This window comes from Euprymna scolopes, chromosome 33, assembly GCF_053919585.1.
Source record: "Euprymna scolopes isolate OS-2025 chromosome 33, ASM5391958v1, whole genome shotgun sequence".
Lineage (NCBI taxonomy): Eukaryota > Metazoa > Mollusca > Cephalopoda > Sepiida > Sepiolidae > Euprymna > Euprymna scolopes.
Genome location: NC_136514.1, coordinates 50,597,933 through 50,623,974, shown reverse-complemented (window position 1 = coordinate 50,623,974; position 26,042 = coordinate 50,597,933).

The following is a 26,042-nucleotide window of genomic DNA, read 5'->3' as shown; positions in this document are numbered from 1 at the left end:
AATTCTCTATCTATATAAGAGCCAGGTACGTCCAAGAATGGAGTACTGTTGTCACATCTGGGCAGGAGCTGCTAGAAAGGGCTTATCCTGCCTTGATAGAGTTCAAAATAGACTTCGTAGCCTTGTAGGGGATGTCCTTTTCTCTTCCCTGCAACATCTTTCTCACAGAAGAGATGTTGCGAGTTTGTCTCTGCTTTATCGTTATTTTCATGGCAAGTGCTCGGATAAGCTCCATTCTATGATCCGCCCTCGCCAAACTTTCACAAGAAACACCCGTCTAGCAGAGAACACTGTCACTAATTTCCCCCACTCTTTATCTGTGCCTAAACCTAAACGTAGATTCCATGAGCAAAGCTTCTTTCTTAGAACTGCACGCCTATGGAATTGTCTTCCGTTTTCCTGCTTTCCGGCTGACTACAATATGGTTGTGTTCAAGTCTAACGTAAACAAGTTTTTATGAGGCGTTCCATATAAGTTAACAAATTTACCGAATCTCCATTACTAACGGTTACTATATTGTCCAATTTCTACTGTACACTCTTTAACCCTTATCCTCGAGTGGCCTCTTGGCCTTGATAAGTGGTGATGCCTATGTAAAAAAAAAAAAAAAAAAAAAAAAATTAGATTTGGTCTTTCTGAGCGAGAATCGACAGAAACATTTCCGAGTTCGACAAGATACACCTGAAAAAGGTCGAAGATTACATCGACTGAAACGCTGTGAAAATGACACACAAGATGAAAACAGTAGTCCAAAGAATCGGTGCTTCTACATTATTGGGACTGGATTTTGTAGTCGATAAATGAAATTTTCAGATAAAGAAAAAAATGGTTTCTACTGATTTTTTTGTCAATTCTAATAAGTTACAATGGTAGCTTCCAAATGATGCAGTCGGAATTACCTGAATATTACTGAATTATTAAAAGAAAAAAAACAACTTTAATCGTGTTAGCAGGTGAAAAATTGCCGCCATCTTTATTTAATTCGAACGGAAAATTACCTCCCTTTTGAACTCTCCCTGTGTTTTACGATCGTTTTTATCAAATTCTACTTTGTCGACTTTCGTCATTTTTGGATATAATCATCTAAAAGACAAGAGGAATACATAGATACCATTGTTTTCATGTGAAATTCAGTTTTACGATTTCCAAAAACCGCGCCCCAATTCTGTAGAAGCGCCGAAGAATCGAAATAATACGAATAACCAATCGTCGTCTCAAAAATTCAGAAATGTAAACAAAACAAAAAAATAATAATAAGCAAAAAATACTCTGATGAATGGGATATAAAAAAAAAATAAAATAAATAAATAAAAATAAATAAACCAAACATTTTTTCACAATTCACCAATAACATCCAGAGTGAATACACCTGAAGATGGTCGGAGGTTACATCGGCCGAAACACTGAAAAAAAATAAAAAAATAAAAAAATAACAATCAAAATGAGAATAATAATCCAAAGAATACAAAAAATAATTATCAATCCTCATCTAAAAAATATACATTCATCATATCAAAAAACAACAAAAAACAAAAAAACAAACAAACAAATAAATAAAATAAAACAAAAACGGAATGAACCCAGATTTATTAAAAAAAAGAAAACTTTGCGCTATTTGCGGTTTGAATTTCTAACGGGCAAATGTGTAGTTTAGCGGCGTAAATTATTTGTCAGACAAAAAGTTATAAAAACTATTTATTTTTATATAAAACACATTATTAAAACCAAAGGCTGAAATAAAACCAGAAAAAAAAATTCATTTTTATTATTTTTTCATTTTTATTATTTTTTCATTTTTATTAGACTAATTGTACGACTATCGAGGCTGCCATGTTGTTTTTGAAATTTAGCCTTTCTAAGGGTTGACAGATTGGCCGTTTTAATGCCAAATTTGTCATTTTTTTTCGCTATTGAACTGTTTTGGCCGCCATTTTTGTAATGAAAGAGCATAAAATAGGCCAAATTTGGCCTTTAAAAGGCCAATCTGTCAAACCTTAGAAAAGCCAAATTTTAAAGACAACATGGCGGCCTCAATTGTCGCACATTTTGTCTAATAAAAAAATATTGAAAAAAAAAAATAATAAAAATGATTTTTTTCTGCTTTTATTTCAGCCTTTGGGTCTGATAATGTGTTTTATATAAAAATAAATAGTTTTTTTTATATAATTTTTGGTCTGTCGAATAATTTACGCCGCTAAACTACACATTTGCCTTCTAACGGCTATGTTCGTTGAGGAAGCAAAGAACCCCCCCCCACACAAACATTTTTCACTATTCACCAATACCATCAAGTGTGTGAATACACCTGAAGATGGTCGGAGGTTACATCGGCCGAAACGTTGTAAAAAAACAAACAAACAAAAATAACAACAACCAAAATGAGAATAATAATCCAAATAATAATAATAATAATAATAATAAACTGTTTTGTTTAATTAAATTCATTCTGTTTTGTACTCGTTAGGATGCGTCATGGTACATTAGACGACGCACTCTTCGCTTCCACGTGCTGTCTTGGTTAAAAAATAATCTATTAAAAAAAAACATGTAGCAGCGCGTGTGTGTACTTAATCTAAAAAGCGACGACGACGAATGCGATAAAGACCCTCCCCAGAGAGATACTTTTCCGATGAAGTTTACTTATTTCTTTTATCAGGTTTATTTCGTATTTTTATTTACTTTTTTCCTTTGTAAATTAACAATGCTTCTTTGTAAAAGTTTGGAAACGAAAGTGGATATGGTCGAAAGAAAGTAACGAAGCCGAATATTTTAAAATGCGACAGAAATGTTATTCTTGAAAACCAAAAATGTGAGGGTCCTGGATATGACCTAAAACTATATCCAATGGTGAGGCCCCACCTTGCGGGCTTTGGGGAGTGTGGAGCCACCCTTTAATTGCCATTGCTCCCAGGTCCACTCTGACCCGGAGTGGTAGTACCTGTTAGAGTCCCAACTATGGGTTAAATAGAATCTGACTTAAAAAAAAAATATACTCCATTAAAAATCGTTCCTCAAAATAACTAGATTCGGCATTAAATAACATGAAAAAGGTTGATATGCCGTAAAACAAAAACAATCAACCAACCAAAGCCATGTGTGAGAAACCGACGAGCAGAACCTCTCGCACGAATACGTGGGCAACTCTAAAAAGTTATTTCAAAAGTAGCGTGACAGACACACGGACAGAACCGCTCACACGGATGCGTAAACGAATATATGAATGCTATTTCTAATGTAAGCTTGACAAACTTGAGGACAGAACCTTTCACACGGACGCGTAAGCAAATATATAAATGCTATTTCTAACGTAAGCGTGACATAACGACGGACAGAACCTCTCACACAGATGCATAAACGAATATATGAATGCTATTTTTAACGTAAGCGTGACAGATCCACAGACAGAACCTCTCACACACATGCGTAAGCAAATATATAAATGCTATTTCTAACGTAAGCATGACAGACTCACGGACAGAACCTCTCACACGGATGCGTAAGCGAATATATAAATACTATTTCAAACGTAAGCGTGACAGACCGACCGACAGAACCTCTCACACGGACGCGTAAGAAGGTTGGTGCAAAAATAATGTCGTCTTTTGACGCATATATATCTGATAAAAAACGACATTAATTTTGCACCAACTTAATATAAATGCTATTTCAAACATAAGCGTTACAGACGGATGGACAGAACCTCTCACACGGATGCGTAAGCGAATATAGAAATGCTGTTTCAAACGTAAGCGTAACAAACGGATGGACAAAACCTCTCACAGAAATGTGGTGACGACTCTTAAAATTTTCATATCAAGCGTAACGGACCACTGTTGGTTCGAACATAAAACTTGAACATTTTCGGGCTAGAAGCTTGGCTGTAGAAGTGCTACGACTTTGGACTCTTATCTCACTGGCCCTCCTCCTCCTCCTCCTTCTCCTCCGATTTAAACTCGCTGGACTACTTCATTTGGTCATGCGTTGAGAACATCACAAACATGACCTCCCACAACACCAAAACCAGCCCGATCGCTGTATATTCGACGAGTATCTGCCGAGAGCTCCAGCCGGCGCTTGTGGAAAAGGCATGCTCCCAGTTCCGGACCCGTATCGAGGCGGTGATTGAGGCTGGAGGCGTCTACATTGAATGGATATCAGCTCTACTACATAATCAAGTTACCTGAATTGAGTTTTTCGATAAAAGTTTTGAAATAAAGCTGGAGTGGTGTTTTGTTTAGGGCCACAATTTTATCGGTCTTTCTCTCTCTCTTTCTCTCTCTCTCTCTCTCTCTCTCTCTCTCTCTCTCTCTATATATATATATATATATATATATATATATCTATATCTCTCTCTCTCTCTCTCTCTCTCTCTCTCTCTCTATATATATATATATATATATATATATATAGAGAGAGAGAGAGAGAGAGAGAGCGAGAGAGCGAGAGAGAGAAACCTCTAAAATACAAAAAATATTTTTTGGGGAAACGAAGCGGTGTCCCCCCCCCCCGTCTCCCTAAAAAAATTAAAGATGAGACGAAAACCTGATAAAATCTATGGACACACGAAAACTTCTCGAGGGAGACACAGATACAGATTGCATTTCTAAAATTTCATTTCAGACATTTTTGGCAAACAAATAAATAAAGGTAAAATAATAATAAAAAAGGGGGGAAAAAAGAAGAATAAAATGCATCAGCAATAAGAAGTAAGCAGCAACAAAAATAAAGACAACATCAGATGCATTCTTACGTTGCGTCTTTTCAACCTGCGCGCTTAGCGATGAAAATTGATATGTCCCGTGAACGAGATATATTCGTTTAAAGTTGTTGAGTGGACTTGGCTAGTTCGAGTAATAATTGGGTAAATTGCCTTACTGGTTGAATGTTCGTGGTCGGAGCTAGTATATCTTAAGCATGAGGCTTGCGGCGTACCTTTCGACGTCTCTCTGGATGACTCTATCAGTTGGTATTTGTAGCCTAACCATTATATTCTCGTAAAGGAAGAAGAACCCGAATGTACTCATATTCTTCAATTTAACATCATGGTGAAGAAAAAGAAAAAAATTAAATACTGTATAACTCCGATATATATATATATATATATATATATATATATATATATATATATATATATATATATATATATACTAGCAAAAGTACCCGTCGTTGACCGGGTTCAAAAACAGCCTACAGAAAATGGACTGGTTTATGAAAGTACTAGCGAGGGGTACCCGGCGTTGCACGGGTGTTTTTCGGTGTGTGTGGTCGGACGGAGGTGGGGGTGTTAATGAAAACCTGAGCAAAACGAACGTTAAAAAAACCCTGCTTAGCAGGGGGGGGGCACCCGGCGTTGCCCGAGTGTTTGTAGGTGTATGTGTGTTAATGAAAACTAAGAATAAGCGAAGTAAAAGAAGAAAACAGAAAGCGGGGGGGGGGTACCCGGGGGAGAGGGGTAATGAAAACATTAAAAAAAAACACAAAACTAATGCAAGGCAAACGAACGATGTTAAATGTAAAAATCGAAAAAAAAACAAAAAAGAAAACAGAAAAACCAACATTAAAACAAACAAAAAAAACCACGTAAAAAATGGCTTAAATAAGCCTGTTTCGATATTAAAATTTAAAAAATCGGTGTGTACCAGGGTGTTTTTGGGTGTGTGTGGTCGGTCGGGGTGTTAATGAAAACCTAAGAATAAGCAAAGTAAAAAACATCCCCAAAAAACCCCCAGAAAAACGAACGTTACGCGAAAAATGGCTTAAATAACCCCTGCTTCAATATTTAAATTTAAAAAATCGAAAAAAAAAATCTCACACCACGATTCGAACCTCAAACGTTTAGATAATGAACCAATGAGCTAACCAACTGAGCTAACACATTGTACATGAAATTTAGTAAGTTCTTCGACTATTTAAACTAAATCAGGTCATGACGTCATCTGACGCATGCGTAGAACCGGTCGTCGTCACGAGAGGACGGTTTTTGTTGACCCCCCCCCTCTTGTAGAAAATTGTCGATTTCGGGGTGAAAAATTAAGGTTTTTTCGATATTTTTCAGGCGAAGGATGGAGCTTCAATATGATACAGAGTTTGTGAATTTTTTTTCTGTCTGTCGAAAGTTTTTAGCGGACGCACATACATACATACATACACACATTTTCGCTTTTATATATATAGACTAGCAGGGGGTACTCGGTGTTGCCCGGGTGTTTGGAGGTAAATCAAAACTCCGGGGGGGGGGGCTATTAAAATAAAAAAAAGTTTTGGTAGGTGAATATGAGGATCGAACCCGAACCCTTGAGGCAAAGTGTGAAAAAAAAGTGCGACATAAACCATTGGGCCACCGCGACATACAAACGTAAACACGTTTGAATTTATTTCATTACTTAGATTTGGCAGGTGCACGTTTTAATGACTTAATGAGGTCAATTTTGACTGCGGGTTTTTCATTTACTGCGAGAACGCTTCTTTTAGGTGCACGATTTAATGAGGTAAACTTTGACTGCGGGGTTTTTATTTTTATTTTCCCAAGATGTGTGTTGGGGGGATCAGCTCCCCTTTTCCAATTTGAATAGCAATTGTTTGATATAAAAAAGATATTTCCACATTGATTAAAGCTGATTGCTTTCGGACATTTCCGGCGATCGCCACAGGCAAAATACCGCCAGAATAAGTGTCGCTTTTATTATAGAAAAAAGCCTAATCCACATGCGGCGAGCGAAAACTGTTGAATATTTATCTTCCCGGAGTCGAGCAAATTAAATAGATAGACGAGCTCCGTTGTTAACTCAGAGATATTCTCTGAAAAAAGCCTTTCTTGGACATACGCAAAAAGCGAACATACATACATTTTCGCTTTTATATATATAGACTAGCGAGGGGTACCCGGCGTTGCCCGGGTGTTTGGAGGTGTGTGTGTGTGGGGGGGGGGTTAAAAATGTTTTGGTAGGTAAGTATGAGGATGGAACCCGAACCGTTGAGGCAAAGTTGTAAATTAAAGCGTGAAAAAAAAACAAACAAAAAAACAAAACGTGTGACGTTAACCATTGCCCCAACTCGAGATGCTAACGGAAACACGTTTGAATTTATTTAATTACTTGGATTTGGCAGGTGCCCCTTTTAATGAGTTAATGAGGTCAAGTTTGACTGCGGGATAGTATTTTCCCAAGATGTTATAGGGAAAAGACTAACCCACATGCGGCGAACGACAAATGTTGAATATTTATCTTCCCGAAATCGAGCAAATTAAATAGAGCCTCGTTGTGGGATATTACGATTTATATGTGATATAAAACTGTGAGATATTACGATTTATATGTGATATAAAAAAGTTTTAAAAAGTTGTGAAGCGACCGACCGCTTCTCTGAAAAAAGCCTTTTGTAGACATACAGAAAAAGCGAACACACATACATACATACATACATACATACATACATACATACATACATTTTCGCTTTTATATTTATAGATGATAGGTTATGAAAAGGAAGGGTTGTAAATTTGGGTTGAATATATATATGATGGCAACGTCATAAAATATTTTTTATCATTCGTTATATATATATATATATATATATATATATATATATATGATGGCAACGTCTTGTCAGACGAGTGCCACTTCCTCAGACACTTAAAGTACGCGAGCCCCAAATTTACTTCCATCGCCACAGGACCATTTTAATAGAAAAATGTCTGAGGAAGTATCTATACACAGATGATGTTACAGAGTCTTAGCTTTGTACGACAGCTACGTCTCTCTCTCTCTCGGTTCAAAATGTTGAGATCCAGCAACAAGCAAGAGCAAGATAGCCAGCAACAAGTAAAACTGCAGACCAGCTTAATGCGAGTACTGGTCTCCCGCTTTATGGTTTTTTAAATCAGAGATTTGCTTCTCCTAGAAAGGTTGCCTTTACCACGGCTTACGGGAGCCCTCTCCACCCCAACACACACATACACACAAGCACACATGGTGCTAGTTGGCCGTTGACCCCCAAAAGGAGGGTTCATTCGCCCTTTGGAAGGTCTTGTCTTTAATCCTTCATGGAGACTAACCACCCTCCTCACCAAACAAGTCTGGTGGGGGAACCAGTTTAGTCGCCGGTGCCCCGACCATGAGGCAGGTAGTACTGGGTTACATGATACTAGTACCATATGATATGACCTGACATACATACATACATACATACATACATACATTTAAACAGACAGGTGAGATTTATGTTATAGATTGTTACAATTGGCAGAAAATATGCGATAGGAGGAAACTTCATCATGCCTTCCTGCAGTTACTATATAATATATAATATATAATACATTGTAGTCTACATTTCATCGTAGAGAACCTACTGTGGATTTTACAAACTTATTTTATATAACAGTTTAAATTAAATTTAAAGATTCAATTCTGCCCTAAACGGAAAGACTGATTTCAAACGCGCCTCTGTTTTATCAAAGAACCTACTGTTGATTTTATAAAAATATTGTTACATATCAAAGAACATCCCGTTGATTTTATACATGCATGTGCCGTGATAAAACTTCTCAAATGCACTTATGACATTAGGTGCTATAAGTGTTAACTTTGTTGAAATGCGGAGTATTCCCTCTTTAATCCAAGTTTTCGATTATCGATTAATAATTTTCGATATCATCAGAGGCATTCCGATATAAAACCTATCGAAGAACACTCGCAGACACATGAAATATATTTGTGCGAAATTTCATTAAAAAAATCGCACCAGCCGTTTCGGAGTCGATAAAAAAAACTCTCTCTTTCGCGCGCGCGCACACACACACACACACACACACACACACACACACACACACACACACACACACACACACACAAAGTGCCTTTATATATATGTAGAGATATATATTGATGATGGGACAATTACAATATTTTCACCAGTTCCGATACACTTACCGATTCTGTTTTAAATTTCCGATTCTGATACAATTACTGATACTGATTCCGATTCTTTTAAAATCTCTAAATATTTAGCTATAAAAGTTTTTAATTTTTTTTTCAGATTACCGTAAAACCTCATGTAAAATGTGCATATATTTTGGTAAAGGTATAAATATAGTTTTAGGGTGATTGATAGATTTTATTTTTTATCAATAGAATAAAATCAATAAATATTTATCATTTTTTTTATTAGTACAAGCAATGAAAAACTAAGTTTTAAACAAAACAAACAAAAAAGTAAACAACTGAAAGAACCGTTTTCTTTTTGGATTGAAAAATAGGAACAAGTCTTTCTGATTCCGATACCCGCAAAAGTTCCGATTTTTATGATTTACAAATCCAATTCTGATGGATTGCCCCCAAACTAATATATATATATATATATATATATATATATATATATATATATATATATATATATATATATATATATATATATATATATATGTATATATATATGTATATATATATATATAGTCTTGGAAGTTTTTAACCTTTAAAACTATACAAAAAATATTTTTTATCATTCGTTAGAAAACCATCTAGTCAGTAAGTCATTTAATCACCTGCAATCACTGCATCAACTCGCTCTCGAATTTACTATAATACCAATAATTTATTTTTCAAGGGATCATCAGTTGTTTACCATGAAACACTGTTTCGGGGATTTAAAAACAAAACAGTATATTACATCATGGCTCTCCAGCAGTGTTGATCAAACACCACCACCCTCAATCTTAGGAAGAAGACATGTTTCAAGCATTTGATCTAATTTCTTATTCTTAATTGCAATTACTAACTTTTTCATACTATAAAAATGAATTTCTTACCTGTGCGATTCATCAATTTCCACATTTAAAATGGATACATTTTTTAATTTTTTAATTTATTAGTCTTGTATTTATAAGATTAGGATTAATCCATTTAACTACTTATTACCCCCACTATGATTAGTATTTAGTATATTTACATTCTTATTTAAAATTAGATATATAAAGGTTAAAAATATTTTTACATATATACATTAAAAAAACAAACATTTTTTTTTATTAATATAAATTTATTATATGTAATTATAAATACATTTTATACATTGCTAATATAGTTTTGGATTTCCTTTATTAATATAGTCTGGTTTATCTTAAACGATTCAAAAGCATCAGGATAACGGACAAATGCTTTATTTAACTGTTTTAATATTTTATTTTTATCCCCACCTTGTTTTATCATCCTTATTACTAAACTAGAAACTTTTATATATATATATATATATATATATATATATATATATATATATATATATATATATATATATATATATACTTCTCTCTCTCTCTCTCTCTCTCTCTATATATATATATATATATATATATATATATATAAATGTTATAAAAAATTTTTAGGGAAAAACATTTGACTACACATTTGCAAAACATGTTTCAGTCACAATATTCTATTAAATAAAGCTTGAAAGAAAAGACAATTGACATTAAAATATATATTGCTATAGCTGTGACCCCGAAAAATGTTTTAATGTTTTGCAAATATGTAGCCAAATAATGAATCAATAAACACAACTTAAATCACCATTAAACAGCTCTATTTATTGAGCAACATTATACAAATACTATAAGCATTCTCTGAATTTTAACACTGTGCATGTAGACTTTATCTGGATTACTATATATATATATCTTTTATTGAGCACCCCTAATACCATCGTAAAATTCATGAGTTATCACTCTTGAACGCCTATAACTTGATGTGTGTATATATATATATATATATATATATATATATATATATATATATATATATATATATATATATATACACACATCAAGTTATAGGCGTTCAAGAGTGATAACTCATGAATTTTACGATGGTATTAGGGGTGCTCAATTAAAGAAGAGCGAGTTGTATTTTTTTAATATAAACAAATTTACAAAGTCGCGAAACTTGACATTCCAATGTTTCGGACAGATGGTTAGTTAAAACCACAAGTCCTCAGACTGAGTCGCCTGACGAGGACTTGTAGTTTGAACCGAACATTTGTTCGAAACATTAACATGTCAACTGTGGCGACTTTGTAAATTTATATATATATATATATATATATATATATATATATATATATATATATATATATATATAATATATGTATATATATATATATATATATATATAATATATTTCAAAGAAACTAAAATATGGGGAATATTTATTAATTGATGTTTGCTAAATATTGCTAAAGTTTTCGTGAAGATCTTCCATCCACTTAGCATAAAAACTAAATTAAACACACACACACACACACACACACACACACACACACACACACACACACACACACACACATGTATGTTTAATCTAGTTTTATGCAAAGTGGGTGGCAGATCTTCACGAAATCTTTAGCAATATTTATCAAACATACAATTAATAAATATTTCCCATATTTTAACTTCTTTGAAATATGTTAAAGACTTTTAAGGGGCATTATATGGACATAAGATACAATTTATACGTTAAAATATTTCAGATTTGCATTAATTTGAATCAGTCACTAATTTAGCAAAATTTTCTAAATTCCATTTTTTTATAGACATCTTAAACTTAAAACTAAAAATAAAAACGAATTCTACGTTTTCTAGAATCAAAACTATGCAATTGATTTTGATCCAAATGAGAAGTAGGATTCTAGACATGGTTAGTTATTGATTTTAACATACGCGAGAGATTCTAACTTCTCAGAAAATTGAATTAAACGAAATATCGTCAACCTTACCTATTGTTATGTATAGCAGCTTCTTAAAACTATAATTATCGGTTCATCAGTTTAGAAGTAAATCCTATACATAGAAATGTATAAACGTATACACGTACCTATAACATTTACAAAATCTATTGTTAAAAAAAGGGAACAGAACATCTGTTTCGGAAATTTAAAAACATAACAGCTATTCAATTCATAGTTCCGCTGTAGAAAATACGACTTTCCCGATGACACGGTCCAGTTACTATTTAACTTATTTATCAAATATAAATATAAATAAATGAATGAATGACTGAATAATAATAATAATTCTGATTTCACTTATGAATGTCTCTCTGGAAAGGGATAGGAATCATTTCCAGAGGATTTCCCTTAATCCCGGCTTCAAACCAGGAGCTCCAAAGATCAAGGGTTTTCCTAAGGATGTTGGTGGTACCTATAATTGCAGAGGTTTGAAGGCCGCCTAAAACATCGGGGATTTGTAGTTTTTTCAATTGTCCTTCCAGACGAATTGATACTACTCCTAGTGTACCAACTACGACCGGGATTATTTGTGTTTAACCGTGGCCTTCGTTGCTTCAAGACGTTACGATATCTACGAGTGACTACCGGTGACTACCGGTGTCGAGCAACTAAGGGACTATCCGTGATGACGTCAGCAGATTAAATTATTTTTGCCCACCGGCCATCTTGTCTTTTAAGACGGTCTTGGTTTAACCCCGTGTATACGCCTTATCTCCAAGGCCAATTGGAGCATAATTGCTCCACTTCTCATTCTCCTTCTCTCTCACATTCCTGTCCCAGGGTACTGAGAAGTCTACAATCTGCCAGTTGTTTGAGACCTTGTCAATGACGACCAAATCCGGACAACAACAACAATAATAATAATAATAATAATAATAATAATAATAATAATAATAATAATATGACGACCAAATCCGGATAATAATAATAATAATAATAATAATAATAATAATAATAATAATAATAATTTAGGCTAAAAAGAGCTCTGAGTCTTGGTCATTCTAAAACCTGTGCCTTGATAAAAAAGTCTTTCTAGAGCTTATGTCTAGATAAAAATACTGGTTGGTTGCTAACATAAATACAATCCCCATAGTAAGGAAATACCGGTTTGACGTCCAGTGGAGCTAACCAAGTTCGACGGGCAGGTGAAGCGTTCTTTAACCTTGATTGGCAATCATCTAGAGATGATGTCTCGAGATAAAAATATCGAAGAAGAAATATAACTCATTCTTATGATGACTATAGATACAAATAAATTAAATCTAGCACTCCGAGCCCTCCGGGTCAGAAGTTCAAACGGGCACTTCCGAGCTTTTTTTTTATTACATGGAGGTCACCACTTATCAAGGCCCGGAGGCCACTCAGGGATAAGGGTTATTGCGTGTACAGTAATCAATGAGATAGTATTGTAGTAATCATTAGTATTGGAGATTTGATAGAGTGTCTTACTTAAGGGGACGGTTTGTCAGGAATTTGTTTATGTTGGACTTGAAGACATCTAAGTTGACAGGCAAACGGAAGAGAGTTCCATAGTCGTGCATTTCTGAGAAAGAAGCTCTGCTCATGGAATCTACGTTTGGATTTAGGCACAGATAAAGAGTGGGGGAAATTATTGACAGTAGTTTCAGCCAGACGGGTGTTTCTCGTGAAAGATTGGCGAGGGGGGGGGATGAGAGATTGGAGCTCAGACGACCACTTGCCATGGAAATAACGATAAAACAAAAACAGGCTCGCAACGTCTCTTCTGTGGGAGAGATGTTGCAGGGAAGAGAAAAGGTCATCCCCCATTAAGCTACGAAGTCTATTTTGTACTCTGTCAAGGCAGGATAGGCTTTTTTTAGCTACTCCTGCCCAGATGTGGCAGCAGTACTCCATCCTTGGACGTACTTGACTTTTATACAGATAGAGAATTGCATCATTAGTGAGATATCTTCTGGAGCGGTAGAAGGATCCCACCATTTTCCCAGCGTCCTTGGCAACAAACCTGATGTATGTGTTCCATTTCAGATCAGGAGTAAAGGTCAAACCCAGAAGCTTGCCAAAACATTGACCCCCCTAAGACAAGAGCCATCCATTTCAATTGATGCCAGATGGGGATCAGAGCGTTGATGATGTAAAGATAGAAGCTTGGTTTTGGATGCATTTAAAGTGACCAGCCACCTCTTCCCCCACTGTACCACGCGCTCAAGATCAGAGGAGAGAGAATTAGAGAGAACTTTGTTATTTACGGCCTTTGATGTGTTGCCATAGATGGCCGTGTCATCAGCATAGATGTCAACGAATGATTTAAGTATGTGTTTTGGGAGATCATTGATGTAGACCAGGAAGAGAGTTGGGCTTAGGATGGACCCCTGAGGGACTCCAGCATTAATACTGTGGGCCTCTAATTTCTGGCCATCAACCACTACTGCCCAAACCAAAGAAAGTAAATTATTACACTGGTAGGAAATCGACGAGGAGATAAGATATTGTGAAAAGAAAGTGGAACAAGGAAGAGCACAATTTGCAGTGGAATGTAAACTGAAAGCGGAATTGAATACAAGAGAAATTGGAAAGGTAACACTCAGGTACTGAAAAGAAGGAGGTATGCTTGAAAAGACGGAAAATAAGCTGATGACTCAGATTAGAACAATACTTAGAAGAGGATGGCTTAGAAAAGTTGAAATAGAATCGATCTAAAGGAGGGTAGTAAACAGTCAATCGCACAGTGCATCAGCCGCTAGCATTGACCATACTGAAATCTTGCTCTGATTCTGTTGGAACAGAAAGAGAAGAAAGTAGAAATGACACTATGAGAATCATAGATAATGATATAGTTCAATAAGGAGATTTTCAGTGCGTAAATAACAGATGAATTAAATTTGCTGAATAGAATGAAAGAATTAATAAGAAATAGCGAAAATGGAACGATTTTTAATTGCTAGAATGTTGACCATACAAAGTTAAGGAATGAGACAAATAAAGTGAACAGGATAATGAATGAGTTGTCATTGGAGAGCATAACAGATATCAGAGACATTTTGCAGGCAGGAGCTGTAATGGTTGGCGAGATGGTAGGGGCGAAAGAACCAAAAATGAAACAGAAAAAAGAACCATATTGGAGAAAGGGAATTGAAGGTGACCTGAAGAGATCAAGGAAAGATCTAGGTTGAATTCAGGCATGGTTCAAAGGACAGTGGAAAAAATGCAAACAAAGAGAAAAGATGTGGATAGATGATACAAACTGAAAGCCCAGGGGTTTAATACCACTTTGGAAGAGATAAAACAGGAGATTATGGCAAAAGCTTCCAAAATTTGGAGGTATAATAGCAGAATTCAGCAGTTTATTCAAAACAAACAAGTCAAGGTTCTTCAGAAATCTGAAAGGAGAGGAAACCAAAACAGTGGCTCCTAACCCTAAAGAAGCTACAAAGTATATCGTTAAGAGAGACTTTCCACAAAGTTGATGTTGACTGGGTCGCTAGAGTAAGTTAAAGACTGGAAGGGCATAAACAGGAGGATATCTACATTTCTATTGAAGATTTGAGAAAACAAATGAAGTTAATGCCGGATCTGATAGAATTCATGGATACTGGTTGCGATCTTTCACAGGAATCAATGATAGGCTTGCTGTTTCTATGGATGGTTGTGTCAGATTGTGCCAGATACCAGAATGGTTTGCGGTGGGAAGGGCTATTTTAATAATAAAAGATCCTGCTATAGGATCAGATGTTGAAAATTACAGACCAATTGTTTGCTTGAACTTGCTTTGAAAGACACTGACAGGGATAATCAGTTCAAAAGTATATGACCACCTTGAAGTAAATTGTTCACTGCCAGTGGAACAAAAAGGCGAGAGGAAAAGGTGTTTAGGAGCTGTAGTAGATTATATTATATATATTGATTATATAATATTATAAATTGAATTAAAAAAAAATCTTAATGCTGCGATATTTTAAGTTATAAATTGATTATATTTTTTACTAGAATATATTGTCCTTTTCTTGTCCAGTTTTAACAACTAGTCCTTTACTTTTCCATTGATAAGCTTAACCATAATGCTTTTCATGCTCGCATTTTACTATTGTAATCTATGATTTCTCCAGCCTTCCAACAAATTCACTTGTTCTTTGTTTAATTTCAGTCTTAATTTTTTCCCCATAAACACATATGTAATAACAATGTACGTCACTCGTCCGCTTTCAGTAAAACCCCCGCAATTATCTCCCTTTCATGCTTTCATTCTCTCTGTTTCACTTGTTGCTTTTCGCGACAGAAGTGAATTAGTAGCAACAGTAATCGCTGAAGCGACGTAGTTGCTATGGAAACCAGCCATAAAAAGCGTCGCTCACCTCCTTACATATTTTTACGATTTTGAACACCAGAAAAATTCATCATAACTTTTGTTTTACTGAACGAAAATTGAAATTTTTTATTCGCAATATAGCTAAGAAGGTGATCTATAAACTGTATATAATTGTTTGAAATATGGTCGAAAAATGAGTGAGCGGTGAAGCTTTAAAGCAGTTCTAAATGACTAAAACTGCCACTTAACCATATATTTAAAAAACTACCGTGTTTGAATGATATATATATATATATATATATATATATATATATATATATATATATAATTTGGCACTCGATATTCTCATCTATTCTTGCATCGTTTATTATGTCGATTGGTAAACACTTCCTGTTTACGCTTCATTTCTTCTTTGTCTTATCCCTTATCTTGTTTTCATTGCCCCTAACCGGAACTTATTTTTCTTCAGAAGGCAGCCATTTTTTTTTATCGGGTGACGATACCTGACCGGATGTCTACGTTTACATAAACCTCGTTAAGGAATAGAGAAACCTTGTCGACCGTAAAACGTCATGTGCAATGACGTAAACGATGTTGCTTTAACACGTACTTATTTGAGAGAAACACCTTCTGGCAATTTCGTTCTTTCTATTTCGAATAAAACGATCATGTAAAGCGAAGGCACACAAGAACGGCGCCATTCTTAAAATGCGGCCATTTGATCTACTCGTTGATTCTCACTTTTCTTATTTCTTATCTGGATCATGTGATGCATTGGAAAAACAGTGGTTTATCACTTTTAGCACCTCTAAAACCAAGTTTCTCTGTTTCCATCACGGACGCTTAAATCCTTCGTATTATTTGGATTCTTCGGGCTACTGTCCTCATCTTGAGTGTGATTTTCACAACATTTCGGTCGATTTAACCTCCGACCTTCTTCAGGTGTATCCTGTCGAACTCGAGAATGTTTCTGTCGAACTCGAAAATGTTTCTATCGAACTCAAGAATCTGGACTGAATTTCGAACGGAATCCTTTATTTCCTACACGCGGGTAGCATGCTCTCGTCCTGTCAGCCATAACTGGATAGAGGTCCTAAGTAATTCGAAATTGTACTTTTCGGTCGTCCACATTGAGAATTGAACCTTTAACCTTCAGGAGAGTATCATTTTTACAATTGATTTTTTTTTAAGTACTCTAACCACTGCGGAGGTTACATAGATGGAAACGTTATCAAAATGGCACTCAAAATGAATAGTCCGAAGAATCCAAATAATGCGAATAACTATTTCTCATCTAAAAAATTCAGAATCTTAGATCCTCGTTTTTGCCCTGCTTTACAATGACGACTCTGTCCTTGTGTAACGTTGTCTGGGAACCAACACGTTGTAGTCTCAGTCGCAAATGAAACAAAAAAACTTCAACTGCTTTTTTTTTTTGTTGTACAACAACATTTATTTCCCCGTTCTCTTGTTACCGCTGTGACGTCCCTCACGCGATCGTATTCTCGAGTGTCATTTCGCATGCATCCGTGCATCCGTGCTATGTTACATTAGGGGGAATCTCTTGCTTTAATCAGCTTCTCGAACTGATTTTTACTCCAGATCTACAACGGATGACGTATATCTAATTCTTTGCTAAGATTGCTAGATAAATTAGGAGCCGAGTATTTTCTGAAGGGATAGAATTATCACTTGACGTTGCAGCAGTACATATTAGGACGGACCTGACTCTTAGATAGATTATTAATTAGGAGCTGGGTAGTTTCTGGAGGGATAGAAATTATTCTACCGTTCCAGAATCTACCCAGCTCCTAATTAATAATCTATCTAAGAGTCAGGTCCGTCCGACCATGTACCGCTGCCACGTGAAGTGAGGCGCGGTCTAGAACATTCTTCGTTGTTGCCTAGGCAGTGTTCAAAATTAACTTCACAATCTAGTGAGGGGATGATCGCTTCTTTTCTCTACAGACACAGAAGTGACGTCGCTAGTCTTATTCTACGTTACGTTTCTTCCATAACAATATGATCTTTATTTGAACGGGCAGATTGTCATCCAGCCAGTCTCATACAAACACAGAATAATGGGATAGTCCGGTTAAATGTACAGACCCTCTGCACTATCCTGCTACTGTACTAACGGCAAACGTTCCTGTCATAACATTAACCGGTGCATATATTTGAAGAGAACTTGAATGCTTACTTGGAGAGAACTTGATAATACTGTAATAAGATCTCGATAAGCCCCCCCCCCAGTGGCTTATATGAGGAACTAGCCTGGGTGCACGGTGTTGCCCGGGTGTTTGGAGGTGCGCGTTGAGCAAAAACAAAAAGTGTTAGTAGGCAGGCAGGCTTGAACCCGTAGCGCGAACGAGGAAAAGAACGTGACTCCCCCCCTTCAAACGTGACGTCTTTGTCGTTGCGTCTATCGCCTAACCGGAAGTGGCAAAGGTTTAAATTAAGGCTAGTTAATCGAAAAGAGAGGATGACTTTCGAAAAGATTGGCGAAAAAAGCGACCCTACCTGTAGAAAAGTGCCCAGTTGAGGATGGAGGACTTAATGTCGTTAGCTAATTTTTCGATATTTGTCGTCCAAAGGGTCAAGCTTTACAATGATACTGATCTCGTGAAAATCCATCGCCTCTGTCGAAAGTTTTAGGCATACATACATACATACATACATACATACATACATACATACATACATACATACATACGAGACAGGTGAGATTTATATCATAGAAGATAGTGAATCTTCTTTAAGTGATGTTACCGATAGTAACAGCACGAATCTGGATACTCCACTAGGCTAGATAATTTTTGTACTCGAATCCAATAAAACTAAGATATCGTAATAAAAATATACTACAATTTATTTAATTAACGAGGCTCGAATCCCTGGTCGCCTTCTTCTTCTTTTTTTTTTTTTTAATAATATACAAATCAAGAACTTGCCTTCTTTTTTTACCACAACAGAACTTTTCGTATTATTTGAATTCATCGAACTACTGTTCTCATCTTGAGTGTCATTTTCACAACATTTTGGTCGATGTAACCTCCGATCTTCTTCAGGTGTATTTTGTAAACCACAGGAATTTGACCTGAATTTCGAACGCAACCTTTAATTTACCTCACGAGAGTAGCATGACCTTGTTACACCAGGCATGATTGAATAGAGGCCCTAAGTAATTCAAAATTGTATTCTTCGATCGTCTACACTGAGAATTGAACCTTCAACTTTAAGGAGAATATCACTTTTACAATTGATTTTTCTGAATACTCTAACCATTCAGACACGGGCCATTGCGGAACAAAAACATGCTACCCCCGTGAAGTAAATAAAGGTTTCCGTTCGAAATTCCATCCAAATTCCCGATTTCGAGACAATACACCTGAAGAAGGTCGACAGAAATGTGAAAATGCCACTTAAGATGAGAAAAGTAGGCCGATGAATCAAAATAAATAATAATCCCAGCGACTACATGGAGGTTAACTAATTTTCGTATTCCTTTGAGAAACGAGCGTTTACTACTTATTTATTTTTTATGGTTTCTTCATTCCGACGGATACTGAAGAATTGTACTGGGATAATTCAGCCAAAAAGGGATGACCGATCATAATGAAACCATTGGAACGTCTCGGGAATATGTAATGTATAGTTTTTAAATAATTCGTATTAAGCTCTTACATTAGCGATCGAGCACTTTATTGATTTGTTTTTAATACATCCTTACACACATATTATATATATATATATATATATATATATATATATATATATATATATATATATATATATATATATATACTTCTATAAATTTGTTTTTTTTGTGTATTGATATTCATATTAAAAACCATTTTTTTCTATTTACTTAAAAAGAAAGTACAACTTTGTTATATATGGGCCGTGGAATTGCATTCATTTGCAAAAGAGCTAGTTAATTTACATATTCTTTTAAACATTCATTTTAATTAATGTCAATGGGGTCAAATGGCCTATTGGCCATTTGACCTCATTGACAAAAACTGAAAGCAAAGCTGTTAGCATTAGCAGGAGTAGTCAACTAAACATGTTTACATGAACTACATTCATATGTTAAGCACTGTTATTTTTTAACTGCTCATATCCGTATGAGCGTGCCTCAGAAGCTAAGGAATGAGACTGGAGAGTTTGATGTTTCGGTTTCGGTTCTAGCTGATGGCATCCAAATCATTTTTTCTATTTACTTTTGATATCCCTACTGTATATTAGATACGATATAATAATCGATAAAGAATTGTCTCTATAATAATAAATATGTAATCTGCATGAATTAAAATATTATATTTAAGCGCATCTTACGACCTGCCAACGCCAGGCGGTCTACTAGTTTGAAATTTATTTTTTTATTCACGCAATCACATTTTAATACACAAATGAACTCGTGTTTTAATTTAATAGTTATCAGTATTACCATGCAAAAACAAAAAACAAAATAAAATGAAATGCAAGAGAACAAAAATGAGGTCTTCAATTTTAAACATAAAAAAAAATTGCAAACATAAATATTAGCTTGGGCAAAAATAATGTCATTTTTTTCACGTTCAAAATATCATAACTCCTTTTATAATGAATTTTATTAATCGAATAAAAGGATCGACACATTTTTGCCAACGAAAAACAAGCTTATTTATTCCATTAGCATAGAAATCTGGAGTTCTAGAAGCGATGAGGTCATTGTAGACCGATTCGGTATTTTTCAAGCATCTCGACTTTTGAAGTATTTTTCGCGCAGGAAGTCGTCGAGATGCTTGAAAAAGTGATAATCGGTGGGCGAGAATTCCGGTGAATAAAGAGGATGAGGCAGAGTCTCGTAGCCCAATTCGTTCAGCTTCTGCAGGGTTAGTTGAGCAACATGCGAGCGAGCGTTGTCATGAAGGAGAATTGGTCCCTTCATATTGACCAATCTCAGACACATACGTTGGAGCTTCTGGTGCATTTCGTCAATTTGTCAGCAAGTCCTTGTAATACTGTAATGGATGAAACCGGTCACAGACCACCAAACAATCACCATGACCTTTTTTGGTGTAATTTCGGCTTCGGGAAGTGTTGAGGAGCTTCTCCAGCATCCAACCACTGTGTCGAACGTCACGAGTTGTCATAGAGGATCCACTTCTCATCATACATCACAATCCGCTCGAGAAATGGGTTGTTTTTGTTGCGCAGGAGGAGTGTAGAGGACATCTCAAAACGACGATTTTTCTAAATCATCGTCCAATTCATCCAGCACCCATTTATCCAACGTTTTTGACTTCCCCATTTGCTTTTAATGGCGAACGAGTATTGAGTGGTCGACTCCGAGTTCAACAGCTTCAATTAAGGCTTTGTTATCAACCGCAGTCGGCCGGCCACGACCGTTTTCATCTCGTCACCATTGCGAAATTTCTTGAACCACCGTTGTGCCACACGTTCTTTAGTAGCTCCTGGGCCAAACGCATCATTGATATAACGAGCTTTCTCGGCAGCTTTTCGGTCTAGTTTGAACAGGAACAAAAAAATCGTGCGGATTTGAATTTTGTCCATGCTGTCGAAAAGTCTGCAAAAAGTGAATGAAGAGATTGAGAATGGTAACGAATAACACTATTCGATAGCGCGATAGAGATTCGATAACGCTTCAAAATGATATATAATATGGCTCTCTCTATATATATATATATATCAATGAATTAATTCAGAAATCATATATAAAGTAATATACGTGAGAAAACGATATTGTTTTTGCACCAACCTAATACATGATTTTATGGTGTAAATCGATAACACCAATCCTTTACATCTGTGTTTCCTTAAATGCCCATTTTTTGTTCTTATGATATTTTATAACGTAGTACAAATTTACACACGCATTAACGCGTAGACATTTAGGACCCAACACGTTGTCGCAAGGAACAGAAGATAAGTAATAACTTGACTCACCTTTTTTCCGTTGTAACAACATTTATTTCCCGGTACTTTTCAAAAATAAAACGTGATCGTGCCTCTTTCTTTCTGATTCGAGATCGGCCTGTGCGCACGTTATTTTTAGAGTATTTTTCTTTTTCCTTACTGTGACGTCATTTTACACAAGGCTTCGCATTTGCATACAGTCGCCTTACGCGCGTCCGCGGTCTGTTTGGTTTGGAATTACTAAACTATTAGACTGAAAAGAAAAATGAAAAAAAATAAGGTGTCTATATTTTACCTTGACCATGAAATCTATATATATATATATATATATATATATATATATATATATATATATATATATATATATATATATATATAAAGTAGTAGCGTTCGTGTGTGTGTGTGTGTGTGTGTGTGTGTGTGCGTGTGTGTCTCTGTTTGCAACTTTCTTACATCACAGACCACTGAACTGATCAAACCTAGAATGATGATTGCCCCAAACCTAGGGATGATGTACACCATTTTTCCAGGTAAAAGTCCAACGTCAATGTCATAGCCCATGTATATGTACTCTCCTACAGCCCACACCACAACTTTTAAACACTTTAAGCAATAGTTGCTTTTAAAACATCCACTTGCTGCAAGGGTGACTACAAATCGGGTACCTGAGCGTACAGCAAAGTCCCAGGCTAAGCGCAGTTATCTTTGCTAGTTACACTATATTCATAAAGAGAACAGTTAGGTAGACGAGAAAACGAGCAGGAGACAAGTATTAAAGCAAAATATAAACAATAAAACAACCAAAGTAATTTTATAAACGTCAGACTCGTGTTGGTAGAGAACTTATCTCCAACGGAAACAAAAAATATAATTTGCTGTTGCATCGTCCTTTCAGTCTCGTTGTTGAATATATGTTGCTTTCTTTTCTTCCTAGCCACGTTGATTGCTCGTTGTTACTGTCCTCTGTCATCTGTTAAACTTCGCCTAGTCATAGAAGTAGAATTAACATAAAATAGATTCTGGAAATGGAGATTTATTTAGAGAAAAATATTAAGCAACCACGTGTACACTTTGCACTTCTTTATGTATGAGAAAAACAGTTATATTATCCTAAATAACTATTAGCTAGATAAATAAACAGAATAGGCTGATAGATAAATAGATCAGCGCCGATCAACGCGTGTGATTTTCAACAATTCTATCGTCGTTACAATATTTTTGTCAGGAGTTGTTCGCTTCGAGTTCCCAAACCCGCATGTCCTGTAGGCTCCCATTCTTATATATCGTTCTCAGCTTTGACCTCCCCTGAACTCACCTGTTAACTATCCCACTGGTGACAGGTTATTCTCAATACAGTCTCTCCACGTGTCTTGTTCCATAAACAGCGAGGTCATCTTGACCTGCAGTCAATCATCTGTGCTAAAATATATGCTAGCAAACGTACTCATCCTCGTTATCCAGCCTGTCATCTGTCTTGGCGTCTATGTTTTACTGATTTAATTAAGTACACTAATGTTTAAAATAATACGTCTGTGCCGCCTAATGTCTGGATGCAAAATTCGTTTGTCAGATAGCGATTACACTACTCATTACACCAAAGTACGTCAATACCTCGACTGGAATATCTGTGAAGAGATGAAGCTTGATGGATGGTCGAATCTCTGGGAGAATAAACATTCACCAATATCATAAAGTGAAAATGTAACAAGTCTTTTTTTTTTTTTTACACATAGGAGTCACCACTTATCAAGGCCCGGAGGCCGCTCGAGGATAAGGGTTAATGGGTGTACAGTAGTCAATGGGATAAAAGCGTAGTAATCGTAAGTAGTGGACATTCTGCAAATTGGATTACTTGGGGGATGGTTCATCAAGAACTTGTTTACATTGGACTTGAAGACAATCAGATTGTAGTCAGCATGAAAGCAGGCAAACAGAAGAGAGTTCCACAGGCGTGCAGTTCTAAGAAAGGAGCTTTGTTCATGGAATCTACGTTTAGGTTTAGGCACAGATAAAGAGTGGGGGAAATTATTGTTAAACAAGTTATGTGATTTTGAGTTCCTCAGATGTGTGATGATGGAGGACTCCCCGGCAGAGTTTATATGCTTCTGTGATGCATCTAAACTTGCATACAGGTTTTCTCTTCATGTAAAACAAGGAGCACAATGCTCCCTGTTGTTCGCTAAGGAGGAAGTGGCTCCAATTAAGCGAAAGACCCTTGCGACTTTAGAACTTATGGCTATGTTAAAGTTGTTTCTAATGTGTTAAAGGCTTTGAAACCTCTTAATATTCTTTCATTTTCTTTGTATCCGACGCCTAAGTGGCTCCATCTTTGGTTTTAAATGGAAAAGGGACCAAGAGAAACATTTTTGTGGAGAATCATGTACTGGACATAAAAAAAGAAAAAGAAAAAAAAACACTGGATGATATTAATCTAGAAATCGTTTATGAAATTACTTTGGTTGTTTTATTGTTTTGTATAAATGTAGGGCATAATCTCATTGACACACCGGTTCCCGTCAGATCACCGAAGTTAAACAACGTTAGTAATTGTCTGTATATTTTTTTTCATATCACGCACAGAGCATGGGTTTAAGACATCCGTATATCGCAAGCCTACCTTCACCAGACAATACCTTAACTTCAACTCCCATCACCTATACAGTATCAAACATGGAATCGCACGCTGCTTACAACATCGAGCAGAGACAATAAGTAGCGACACCATTACATACCACCAAGAAATGGTCAGGTTGAAGAATACCCTCCGTCGTAACAACTACCCCGATAGCATACTATCCACCAGACGTGTTAATAGTATAAGAGAGGAGAATGAAACCCCCAAAACCTCCAACGGTCTGCTTACCATGCATACGAGGCATCTCCGAAAAGATTAAGAGAATATGTGCCCCCTACAACATCAGGACGGTATTCAAGAGCGAGTCAACACTCAGACGACACCCGGTACGAGTGAAGCCTCGCATGGAGGAGAACATGCCCAAGAACTGCATATACTCAATCCCATGCAGTTGCAGAAAGGTTTACAAGGGTGAAACATGCCGACCCCTTAAAGTAAGGGTGGAAGAACACCGAAAAGCGGTAACTAAAGGGGAAACGGAAAAATCGGGTATAGCCAACCATGTCTGGATGGAGAGGGGGGACCATCGCCCCGTATGGGATGAAGTAAAAATAATAAACAGAGAGACCCACTGGAAAGTGAGAAAACTTAAAGAAACAGCTCACATGCTCGGACATAACAACCTACTGAGCAAACCAAGCATAGAGCGGAATGCAATTTGGACACCTCTGATAGAGAGAGAAAACCTTGAATAACACCATAGGTTTAACATTAACAAAAACCAACTAAGAATTGTCTTAGTGACATATGGCCGAGTGGTCCTAGACGTTGTATCAAAGTTTACAGTTACACAAAAGACGTTGTATCAAAGTTTACAGTTACACAAAAGTGCTGAGTTCAATCCTGAACGAAGGCAGTGAAAAGTAAAATTCAAAACAGAGAATCAGCAACTATGTCCCAGAGCCTAGCTGGAGTCCGAACACGGTACCCCCGTAATAATAAAGGGTTGGGTTCGAGACTCCTAACAGACCATTCCCCAGTTCGATACAAAACACCTGATGAAGGCCGGAGGGCAAAACGGCCGCAACGTTGTGACTAAAACAACCAAGATGAGGAAGTCATTCCGACAATCTCAATCAATTAAACAACATTGTCAGCTAGGCTTCAACCTCTGTCCCATCGACGAAATGTTACATTCCTCTGCCTGTTTTACAAGTATTTCTGACGAACTACAATCCTTTGTACCCCCTCGACGCAAATACCCCCGTTACACCCGACAAGTAGCAAAATCCCATCCCTAAAGTAGAGATCCTCGGGTACCAGAAAGTCTTCTACTCTAATAGTTTCTTCTTCAGAACTTCTAAACTTTGGAATTCCGTTCCGGGTTCCTGTTTCCCAAACTTTACTGACATGCACAAGTTCAAATGTAATGCAAACAAACATCTTCCTGCTTAACTCCCTACATAGAAAATAAATAAATAAATAATTGTT